This window comes from Callospermophilus lateralis, chromosome 6, assembly GCF_048772815.1.
Source record: "Callospermophilus lateralis isolate mCalLat2 chromosome 6, mCalLat2.hap1, whole genome shotgun sequence".
Taxonomy (NCBI): Eukaryota; Metazoa; Chordata; class Mammalia; order Rodentia; family Sciuridae; genus Callospermophilus; species Callospermophilus lateralis.
Window position 1 is genome coordinate 112,850,356 of NC_135310.1, and position 12,471 is coordinate 112,862,826.

At 39.1% G+C, this 12,471-nt stretch overlaps 1 protein-coding gene across 3 annotated transcripts in view; it reads left to right on the forward strand.

Annotated features, from left to right (window-relative positions):
• Positions 1–12,471, forward strand: part of Usp49 (ubiquitin specific peptidase 49) — an 88,854-nt gene that overhangs the window by 5,814 nt on the left and 70,569 nt on the right. The window contains exon 2 of one of the 3 annotated variants that reach the window (XM_076858745.1): positions 3,965–4,046. The exons of 1 other annotated variant lie outside the window; for it this stretch is intronic. The gene's annotated coding sequence lies outside the window, so the exon portion shown is untranslated. Of the gene's footprint in view, positions 1–3,964; positions 4,047–7,828; positions 7,864–12,471 lie in introns of those variants that run through there. One more of the 3 variants, XM_076858747.1, reaches the window with a different exon arrangement.

Below are 12,471 nucleotides of genomic sequence, written 5' to 3' on the forward strand. Positions count from 1 at the left end.
AAAGGCTTAGCCCCTGCAGTGGGGAGAGATGTTAAAGGGCAGCCGAAAAGAGTATGGGGAACTAACTCTACGTAAAATTCCTTTACTGCTCCCCGGGATGCAAGGCTGGGGAGAAGGGGGCGGAGAAGGGCTTGGGAGAATCTCTGGCCCTTTAAGGAGGAGGGACGGACAGTAGACTCTGTACCTTTAAGAGTCTCTTTGTCTGGAAACCTTCTTATTTACCCTCCTGTGCTTCAACCAAACTTCGACCGGCGATTCACAGCGCTCCTCTACGCCGCCGCCCCTTAAGCCAGGCTTGAGTCGGCCGCGCGTTTGTGGTTGACCCTAAACTTTACGCCGCCGGCACGAACCTGCAGAGAGGGTGCCGGTGCCGGGGTCGCGGCCCAACGCTGCGCCGTTGGCGCATTGCGGGGCTCAGGGGCGGGGCTCCGGCGGGCGGGCCAATCGGCGGACAGGGGGCGTGGCCGAGTTCGGTTGTCTCGCGCCCTGGTGACAGCTCGCGCGTGCAGATGATGGCGGTAAATAGAGGGGGGCCGGGGAGGGGGCGGAGGAGGTGGGGAGGCAGCAAGGGGGGTAGCTCCAGGGGGTGGGGGACCGGGGCCGTGGAGGCCGCGACGGCCAGGGAGCCCACTCTGGGACTCGGAGGCGGGGACAGCAGTCTCCGGCACACTAGCCCTCCCCCTTAAAGAAGCAAAATCCTCACACACCGGGTGAGGGGCGACAAAGGCGGCGTGCGCCTCGCGGGCGGGAGGAGCGGCGACAGGGGGCGGGACCGCGGCGCCGGCGGGCCGGGGGCGCCCGGGGCGGGGGCCGGCGGGAGTCGAGAGCTGGAGCGGGGGCGCGCGGGCGCTTTATTTTGGCGGGGTGGGCGACCACTGGGTTTGGGTTAAAAGCCTGAAGGGGAGAGGTGAAGCAAGGTTCGGGGGCGGCCGGGGCGACCGGGCTGAGAATGAGATGAGGAGGATTAAGAGGAGAAAGGGTTAGAAGCCAGGGAGAGGAGGAGTGAAAAAAGCCAGGCAAGGAGGTAGGAAGGAGGCAAAAGCCAGGGTGGGCGTTGAGGAAGCCGGACCGGGAATAAGGTTAGGAGACCAGGGCTGGCAAGAGGGATTCTGGGGTTGGGAGCAAGATCGGGGATCTGAAGGGGAAGGCTTTGACGGGGTGGTATTGGGGTGAGAGGTTCAGGGGTAAGAGTTGGCAGTGGAAGACAAGGAGGGGCAGAGCTGGGGTAATAGTTGGGAGTAGGGGAGAGAGAGTGAATAAGAGCCAGACGTGACAAGGGTGTGAACTAGTGCAGAGCGAGATGAGCTGAAGGGCTAGGACCCGCGGTGGGGTGGGAATGACTGGTGCGTTCTGAGAAAGGTAGGGTTAGTCGGTGGGAGTGGGTGTGAATTCTGGAAAGCGAGGGGCAGCTAATCATACCCTGGACTAGAACCAGGTGGAGACGGGAATAAGCCCACTAGAAGGGTGAAAGGAAAGATGAGAGATGGGCGTTTATAGGGCAATTCCAAAGGACCAGAAAAACTGAAAGGAGACTAGAGTAAGGATTTAAGAAGTGATGGTGATCCGGAACAGGATAGCCGAGGAATTGTGTTAATTGAAGAGGTTCAGCAAGATCCAAGGTAAAAACAATGCTGTGAAGAGACAGGACTAAAAGCAGACGGTGAGAGCAGTAAGAATAAGATGGGCCCCAGGATTTAAAGAATAGAATAGGGATTAAGGAAAGAGAACCGGGTTAAAGGAAGCTGGGGGAGTGTGGATGGATGTACAACGGGGGTAGATTGCGATGGGAGGTAATTGAATGTATCTGGCCCCGGGAGATGCTTCAGAAGGTCTGCTAGGGTCAGGGCACAAATTCTGTGGCGAAGGATCCAGTGTAGGGGCCCTTGGGTGCAGAAGAGGAGAAACCATGGTGAGTGAAAGGGGACTAGAGACAGGGATAAAAACTGAAAAGGGCCAAGGTAGGGGGTGCAGGAAAGGAATTCTGTATTGAGAAGTGTGTGTTGAAAGTGTGAGTCCTTTTGTCCTTAAAAGTAGGAAATTCCAGAAACCTCTTTCTCTCTTAAAGGAATTTTGAATCCACTTCCACCTTTCATTGCTTTTAATTCAACTTTCATGTCCACTTTGAAAAAGATGAGACCCATTTTGATTTGATTTTCTTCTTGTGTGAAGGATAAAGTGTCAACTTTGGATACAGAAAATCTTTGCATTTCACTAATGCTGTGATAATGGGAGGATAGGTTGTGTCTATTTACAATGTGCCTGTGAAATGTGATAGTTTTGGTGTTGTAGCAGTGTTGTACCTGACAAGTGCTGGGCAGGGTGCTTTATTGCCAGCATTTCCGTTTTCACTGGAGAATGCACTATTGTTGGAATAGAGAAACATGAGAATCTTTTTGTTTTCCAGTAATCAATCAGGTTTCTGCTTGTTTTCAGTGACTGGAGAATATTGAGAAATCATTTCATAGAGAGGCAGATAATCAACCTAGGAAGTTTACTGGGAAAGAGATTTAAACCAGGGCTTTGAGGGCATTGAGTGCCTAAGCTGCCTTTAGCTCTGTGTGGGACATTTCATACTCTGGTACACTGGTTTCCCTAAATGAAAGGAAAGGAGAATTGCAGAGTTATGGAGGATTTTAGAGTAGAGGAATTATCTTTTATGTTAAACAATGAATTTATGAGTAATTTTTATACAAAAAAATCTCTGCAAGATAATACTATAAACTGATGCTTTGGATAGCTCCACTGCCTGATTTTCTAGAAGTTTTGACTTGTAAGACACTTTTGGAAATTAAGAGGAAGATAAGAAATTTGGGACAAATTTGGGTTATAGTATTTTGCTTAAATGATTTGAAGCTTTTATGTTTAACTCAGAATATATGTGAATACTAACTTTGCATTTGATGGTGCCAAGGTGTATAATGTACATTGGAAAAATGCAAACTGTTCTAGAGAATCTTATTTGGGATTATTTCATTAGTGTACATTCAGGTACCCAAAGATGATTTTTCTCCAGAGTTGTGTAGGGGCTGGAGATCTAGCTTAGTGGTAGAACCCTGGGTTTGATCCCAAGCACTGAGGGCGGGCGGGGGAGTCTTATTTCAAAATTGTGTAAATTTTGGATCACTACTGTTTTGTGTCTAAATAGCACAAATTAGGTTTGTGGCATTTGTGAGAGTTAGCAAAGAGTAGGTTTTGATTGTGACTATCAGAAACACTGGTTATTAATATATAGGAAAAATTTAGAATCTTAACTCTGGATTTAGCTCTTAACTGTGTTAGTGGCATAGTACTTAGTTCATGGTTTGTTTTCTGGGTTCTATTAAGCAACTGTTCAAGGTAAGTAGATTGACTTAGCAATTTAATGGGATTCTAAAAAACTACTATTTTTGCTGCTAAGTTTTGAGAGAATTAGTCTGAATATGTTAACTTTCAAGTTGAATAATAAGTTTGATAGAAAGCACCTGTCTGAGGTGTGTGTGCATATTCCTTTCTTTGTAGATGTGTTTGGGCTGGTATTAGTGTGTGGTACTATGTATGGTATTGCCATTTTTATAATGTAATTATTTTAAACTTGATTTCTTTACATAAATTATCTGAGACATTTGATAGTGGTAAAAAAATAAAATATAAACTATAAGATCAAGTAAAGGAAAGAGTTCATTTGTGTCTTACCTTTGTTTCTGTGTGCTACCATGGTATGCTAAACCACTGATTATTATTGTGAATGGTTATTTTTCATTTGATATTTCTCAAGCTGAGAATGGATGATCTTTTAATTCAGATAATAACTATTAATCAATAAGGGCACCAGTGATAAATTTAATCTGTATTTTCTTTGTTCATCAAGTAGAATTCTACTCAACTTAATTTTGGTTATAATCTTATTTTCTAAGAAAAAAACTATTAGATTTATATTTGTATGAGTAGGTTGTACATAAGTAAATGTTTTTCTGGTTAATCATAGAGTCTTTGGATGGGAAGAGACCTTGAAAGGACCTCTAGTTTATCCTGCAACTTCAGTCAATATCCCACTTAAATCATCCCAGGTAGATGAAAATTTATCCTATTTTCTTATAAATCTTCAGTGGTAATGAGACAACCTTTGTAGATAATTTCTTCTGGGTTTTAGTCTTTTTTTTTTTTTTTTTTTCCTATCAGGAGGGTCTATCTTCTGTCTAAGCAACACACAGTTAATACTATATTTGTATTTATTTCCTTTTGCTCCTTTCTCAATTTTTAATTAAAAATGGCTGCTTACTATATTACTTTAGCTCTTTAGCTCTTCTTGAACTTCATAATAATAGCTAACACATGCATAATGCTTTAGTGCCAGACCCTGTTGTAAGCGCTTTGCAAGTTGTAATTCATTTACTCCTCACAGCAATCCTTTGAGTTAGCTACTATTACTGTTCTCATTTTATGTGTGATGAAGCAGAGGATCTTTGAGATTCAATGACTTGCCCAAGGTTATTACCTAAGACTTCCCTATAGCTACTTGTTCAGTAGTTGAAAATCTGTTAGTACAAACGATTATTATTATTATTATTTTTTGGTCAAATATTAGCCTAATGGTACATTTATTCTTTATTTAATTTTTGGCACTGGGCATTGAACCCAAGGCCTCACGCATGCTGAGCATGCCCTTTAACATTGAGCTATACCTTCATCCCTTAATTTTTATTTTAGTTCAAAAGATAGAATTCTACCAAGAAGTGAGGATGGGATTCCAACCTGGGCTTTTTACTGGCAGAGTCTGTGCTCCAGTATTACTGCCACTTGACTTGTGGTCATCCTTTGCCATCTCTTTTCCAGGTTTAACAGTGCTGGTTTTGTTCACCTCTTAATGGGTCTTTTTTTGGCCAGTCCTTAAATTATTAAGGTGATTCTGTTTTTAAACTTTTCTTACTTCCTTTCTAAGTAGGGAACCTGTGACAAACACCATGAGAACTGTGTATAATGCATAGATGACATCAAAGTCCAGAATGAAATAAAATAAAATAAAATAAAACCAAACAACCCCAAATCAGTTTTAAAATGCCTACTGCATTGCGTATTTTCTGCCTACTTTTTTTTAGCTATAATAGACCCTGCACTTATACACTGTAATTGGTTGCAGTGGAAAGACTATTGCTGTTTGAGGAAAAATGGAGCTTAGATTTACGTGCAGATATACATAAGCAAAATCTTTTTAGATCCTTTTTTTTTTTTTTTTTGGCTATATTCTCTCTCTCTCTTTTGCTTTTTTTTTTTTTTTGATAAATTTTTAAAAATATTTTTATTTTAGTTGTAGTTGGACACAATACCTTTATTTTATTTTTATGTGGTGCTAAGGATCAAACCCAGGGCCTCACACATGGTAGATGAGCTGCCTACCTCTAAGCCACAACCCCAGCCTTTTGGTAACTTAAAAAAAATTTTTTTTTTAAATTTTTCCTATATTCTCTTTCTGTATGCCTGTGTAAGTAATCTACTAAGTACATTTATTCATGCTTTAATTTGGTTAAGTAAATCAATCTACTCATTTTTAAAAATCACTAAGAACTACTGAGTGGTCATATTAGCTAAGTATGTGAGTGGTTTGAAACCAGAAACAACCCTGTGAAAGGGAGCTTCTGTTGTTGATAACTCTGTTTTTTAATGACTTAATTTTATTACAGTTTTTCAAACTTATGGAAAAATGATACAAAGAACTTCTGAATACCTTTACTCAAAACTACCACTTGTGATTTTGCCCCATTCATTTTATCATTTTTCTCTGTGTAAGGACTTTTAAACAAATAAAATTGGAGAAAGTGCAAATGGAGTAAGAATATTTTTTGAGTACTATATATTGGAAAGTTTGGTGTGTGTTTGATTTGTCAAGCACTTAAAACAAAGGAATGTCAAGATTAGGTTTAGTGTGGGTTTTATGATTGTGTAGTCTGTTGTTTTCAGTACATTCTGAAAAAAAAAGATTCTTTCACCTGTGAATGACAGATATGTTGGCCCCTCCCATCAGTAACAAATTGTGTTGTACCCCTCTATTGACAATCTTTCTAGCACCAGGCATGGTGTGTCCTTAGGCCATATGAGCTATTGATGATGAATGGGTGATTATTGTTTGAGAAACAGGAGCCACAGATCCCCTCAATACTACTACCAAAAAATATTTAGGTAAAATAATGTATTTAGGGGATCATTATGTAGCTTCAAAGAGCTAGAAAAGATCAAAGTGCAAAATGTATTGCTTTAAGTATGTTGATTGGGGTTACTACAAATAGTAGTATTTGATGAGGTAGTATGGATAAGGAGAGGATCAATAAAAATATATTAACATTCCATTCCTGCCTTCAAAATCTAAATTTTTGAGTCTTTTTGATTGATGTCATATAAGGAAATTAACTGACCCACCTCCAGTCATCTACAAATCCTAATTAAAATGATAGCCTATCTATTTGATAAAGTTGTGATCTACAGAAAGGCTTGTCCAATTTAAGCAAAAGGAATATTAGCAGTATTCTGACAAATGTAAAATACAATACTTGTGGGCTGCTTTTCCTTTTCTCCCCCTGTTTAAGCTATTATCAAGCTATGAAATATAACTCCTTATTAAAGCTGATTGTAATAATTAAAAACACTTCCCTTTCATAAGGACGAGAAAATTACAAATTATTTGGAAAGCATTGTTTCTAGTCATTCGTTATTGTTTCTGAGACATGGGCAGTTTTTAAAGACTATAATACTGTTCCTTTTCCATTCACATGTTAATAGAAGTCTGGAAATTTCACTCTTCTGAAATGTTCAGGGTTGTTTTTATTATATGTCAAGTTGTAAACACCATTCTGTGACAGGTATTTTCTCTCTTTGTCTTCTTTTGAGCTAATTAGTAATTTACACTCTAGTAGCATCTCTTCCAGCCTCACTGTGTGAAAATGCCTGCTACTCCATGCCTTCCATGCACCCACGGCTGGCAAATGATTGGGGGCAGATGTTGGTTAGCACATCGAAGGATCAGGGATAAAATGCATTTTTATATTGTGTTTTTAAAGGCTTTTGTGTATGTGTTTCCCCATCTCCACCATCTCCTCTGCAAATAGGAATATTAGGACCTTCTGTAACCTAGAGCTGTTGCCCTTGATTCAGTTTGGGGTTTTCAATTCTGTCCCCCACCGCCACCCCCACATTGTGGGATTTGGGGAGGATTAGCAGGGCGGTCTGGCATACTTTAGAGCCCAGGAAGCTGGTCTTCACTGTTCCCTCCCATCAGAATGTGAAGACCCAGGCATTGTTTTTAGAACCCACCCAGCAGTGTTTCTCTTGCTGGGGAAGTTGTGTGATTGATGGGACAGCAATCCTTTGCTAGTTAGGAGAAACTTTTCTATAACACTCCATATCTCTCCAAAGGAAGGGGAGGTCCTACCTTTGTGTCAGATTTTTCAAAATACAGCTGAGAGTGACCAGAAGATAATTTATAGCTTGGTTTTAGCATTTTGTCACATTGGGGTCCTGTTCTTTCCTGTCTCCTGCTCTCTCTTTCTTCAGTCTGATGTGGGAAAGATGTGTAGCATCTGTCATATGTTCACTTGGATGAGCCATGTGGGCATATTAAAACAGCAAGGGCATTTGACTTTTAAATAGTATTAAGGATCAGTTTGTTTTGTGAATATGAATTTCAGTTGAAAATTACTAAGTAAGGGTAGATAGAATTTTACTGGTTTGTTTTGAATCCAAAATGTTCTACAATGCCAGATAATTTGTGTGGTACTTATTTTTGCAGTTGTGGATACTAATTTATCAGGATAATAAGGTCAAAATTCCTGTTAGAGCTAATTAAATTTTCCTTGACAAAATTTGTTACCTGGAGATGGCCACAAAGAAAATCAGGTAAGAAAATGTGTGAATAGCTCAGTTCAGCCGTCATTGCTAATAGCATTATAGTCAATAGACATGGAGCCCTTTACAGTGAATCAGCACTCAGGCACAAAAGTCATCTCATTTATACATGCGTTTATAGAGTATGTGGTGCTGTGCTGGTGTTTTGTTTTTATAAACCAGAATGTCTAGAACATTCATGTGACTCTTGCTAACATTTACTTCTCTTACTCTCTCTCCTTTTTCTATATTCTAATATAGCCACCTATGTCTTATTTTTATTGGATGCCCATGGCTGAGTACCAATTGTACCTTTGTACCTTGTAACATCTAAAGAGGTCAAATGTCATATTAATAAACAACACTGTATATAAAAAAAGTGAAATATTATCAAAGTGAACTAAACAGAGGGGTGTTGTAAATGCAATTGAGAAAGTGAATACGTGACTACCCATGTGCTATATGTATTAGAAGAAATGTTTCTACAGTGTATATCATAGCTCTGAAGAGCTTATAGCAATGTATTTCAAGTGTATTTTAAGACATCTGTCTCATTTTTAGTTGGCATCATTGTGCTCAAAACCCAAATTGGTTAGACATTAACAGTCTTCCCAAACATACTGTTAATGTGATTTTTGAATTTTTTTTTCCATAGGCAGTTTAGCTTAGTGTACAACTAATAATAAATTCAAAATATACCTGACCTCTAAATTCAGTAATCCCAATCATTTAAATAAGTATAAAATGAAACATGTAATTATACCTTTTTACTTATCAGATTGAGGAAAATTTAAAAAATTGATGTTAGTTATTAGTGGATGGGATGTAGGGACATTGGCAGGGATATAAGTTTTCTTGGAAGTAAATTTGGCAATGTCTGTTGGAATTTAAAATGTACATATCTGTTTCTAGGAATTTGTCCTAAATAACATATACTTGTGTGAAAAATAGGAGTATAAAGTTTTTCTTTCCAGCATTGCTGGTTATAACAGATGATGTTCATCAGTCAGAGATTAATTAAACAACGTATGATAGGTCCACACAGAACACCATTTTGCTTTTCCAAATGCATAGATCTGTATTTGTTCATGTGGAAAGATGCCATTAATTTATTTTAAAAAGTTACATTATAGCCAGGTACTGGTACATGCCTGTAATCCCAGCTACCAGGGAGGCTGAGTCCAGAGGGTTATAAATTTGAGGCCAGTCAATGAGATCCTGTTTTAAAATAAAAATTTAAAAAAGGGCTGGGAAGGGGCTGGGGTTACAGCTCAGTGGTGGAGCACTTGTCTAGCATGGTGAAGCACTGGATTCAATCCTCAGCATTACGTAAGATAAATAAAGGTATTGTGTCCATCTACAACTAAAAATATTAAAAAAAAAGGGGGGGGCGGCTGGGATTGTAGCTCAGTGGTTGAATGCTTGCCTAGCATGCATGAGTTCCTGGGTTTGGTCCCCAGTACCTCCAAAAAAAAAGAGAGTCATGTTGTAGAACAATATAGAATGCTCCTTTTTTTTTTTTTTGTAAAATGTTAAGTTCACTTTTTACTCTGTATACTTTTGGTGCTTAATTTTAACAAGCACAGGATGGGTCATTTAACTGAGAACATTTTTATGAAAGAACTTCCTGTAGTAGTAGATAAGAAAGAGATCAGCCAAGTAAAGAGCTCTTTCATTTATGTGAATACTAAGCCAAGGTTTTGAGTCAGAAATGAGGACTGAAATGGCAGAAAGAGGGCATATAGTAGAAGTTAAGGCCAATTGGTGGAGGTTTTAAAGGTAATGATAGAGAAACCTGCATTTGATTCAAAAAATGATCTGTAAAATGGGATAATAATTAGTACCTAGTCTATTGGATGATTGTGAGGAATCACTTAAATAATGCATATAAAATGTGTGAATAATTTCCGGCAGACAGTAAGCAGACAGTAATATTATCTTTTGTAAGCCAGTGTAAATTACTGTTACCTTTTATCATGTACAGTGATGGTTCCATTGACCCCACTGACAGATCATGTAGTTTTGGTACTAGGGATTTAACCCAGGGTGCTCTGCCACTAAGCCACATCTCAAGCCCTTTTTATTTTTATTTTGAGATAGGCTTTGCTAAATTGCTTAAGACCTTGCTAAATTGCTGAAGCTGGCCTTGAACTTGGTAGTCTTTCTGCCTCAGCCTCATGAGATGCTAGGAGTTCAGGTGTGCACTACCATGGCTGGCCAGATCATGTAGTTCAAAGTTTTTCAAATAATATTGGTGGTTGGCCTAAATATTCTTATTCTTCACCTTTGGATCTTCCTACCTACTGACACTTACTATTAAACTTTGAAATACTAAAGTATTGCAATTATTAGGCATATAATATCTTATACATTGCTATTAGTTTTCTTTATCAATATTATATATACAAGTTAACATTTAGGATTTGTGTCATTTCGTGTTTAAAAGGGGAGAGGAGACAGATACCTTTTTTTTTTTTTTTTTTGAAAATGCCATTCATTTTCTGTGCCCAGGGGATGTGGGATAGACAGTCACATTGCATGTTAATCAGTTTTCGTTAGCAGGGTGGTGTAATGAGCATATTAGCTACAACACCTACATTGGCAGCCAGCAGTCTGCTTGTGAAATCTTTAAGAAAACATAAATCTGGTGAGAAGTTCCTGAGCAGTTGAAATATCTTTGGGGGGAAAATTAAACCAAGCAAATAAAGAGACTTCCTCCTTCATAAAGTAATTGTTTTACCATGGAAAACCATGAAAAAAGATTTCTTATCTGTGGACTTAAATGTGGCTGTTTTAGTCAGCTATTTTGTGCTGTGACTAAAGGAGCTGACCAGAACAACTGTACAGGAGGAAAAGTTTATTTGGGGGCTCACGGTTTCAGAAGTCCAAGTCCGTGGAGCTCAAGGTGATGCAGGACATCATAGCATAAGAGCGTGGCAGAGGGAAGCAGCTTACATGGTGATCAGAAAGCAGATCGACCGCCCACTCCACAGATATACCCAATTCCTGCCTCCTCCAGCCACACCCTACCACTTCAATTACCACTCAGTAAATCCCTATCAGGGGATTAAATCAAGACATTAAATTAAAACTCTTACAACCCAATCATTTCTTTGAACCTTCTTACATTGTCTCACATGTGAGCTTTTGGGGGATACCACATCTAAACCATATCAGTGACAGTGTTATTTATGTGGAGTTTTAGAGTTCTTTTTGTATCTGGACTTATCCTTTACAGAACTTCAGGTGTAATTCATTTGATTAAAAGGTTTTATAAAAATATTCTATATATTCTAATGTAAGTTAAAGAATATCTTTTTTGGCTCATGCCAGTGGCTCAGGAAGCTGAGGCAGGAGGATTACAAGTTTGCCAGTGTCAACAATACAGCAAGGCCCTAAGCAACTTAGTGAGACCCTGTCTTTTTTTAAAAAAATTTTTTTTAGATGTTGATGGACCTTTATTTTGTTTATTTATTTATACTCGGTGCTGAGAATCGAACTCAGTGCCTCACACATGCTAGGCAAGTGCTCTCCCACTGGGTCACAACTACAGCCCAGAGACCCTGTCTTAAAGGTAAAAAATAAAAAGGTCTGGGGATGTAGTTCAGTGGTGAAGTGCCTCTGGATTCAGTACCCAGAAAACTGACCTCCTCCCCCCAAAAGAATATCTTTTGAGGTTTTTTTAAAAAAAGCCTTCAAATATAAGAAAAGTTTCTGTTCAAAGATAGTTCTTGGCATTCATGAGGTATTCAGTAAGTTTTAATTGAGTATTTAATGTATGCATGAATGAAAAGTATCATTTGTGAATATGGACTTCATATTCCTTGATTTGGGTACAGTCTGGCATCGTTGTTCAGAGATCTTCTGTTCAGCTCTGTCCTATGCCCATTTCTCTCCCCTACCTCACAGGCACACTCTCTAATGTGTCTGATATTTGTCCTTGATTCTATGTGTATCTTTGTAAAATACTTAGTGAGGGGCTGGGGTTGTGGCTCAGCGGTAGAGCACTTGCCTAGCACGTATGAGGCCCTAGGTTCGATCCTCAGCACTACATAAAAATAAATAAATAAAATTAAGTTTTTTTTTTTTTAAAGTAAAATACTTAGTGAATTTTTTTTTGTATCTTTAATTATAAAATAGCTCGTTACACCATACTTTCGTAGAATTTGGCTGTAGAATTCTCCACATAAAAATGCTATAGATCCTACTCTGATTTTTAATCTTTTCACTCAGCACTGTTTTTAGATCTATTTATGCTGAATGTAGTTTTTGCTGATTGTTCCTAACTGTAGCTTAGTATTCCATGGTGTGCATCCATTCCCATAGCAGTGGACACACAGGCTGCCACAAACAATGCTACCAGTGTCCATTATGAACATATTGAGAATTTCCGGGATGCAAACTCAGGAGGGCCATTATTATGTAAGTGCTATTAGGTGCTGAATGATTGTATAGTGTATACCCGATAAGCATTGTGTTCCTATAACCTCTTTTTTTTTTTAATATTTGTTTTTTAGTTATCGACAGACACAACATCTTTGTTTGTATGTGGTGCTGAGAATCGAACCCGGGCAGCACGCATGCCAGGCAAGCGCGCTACCGCTTGAGCCACATCCCCAG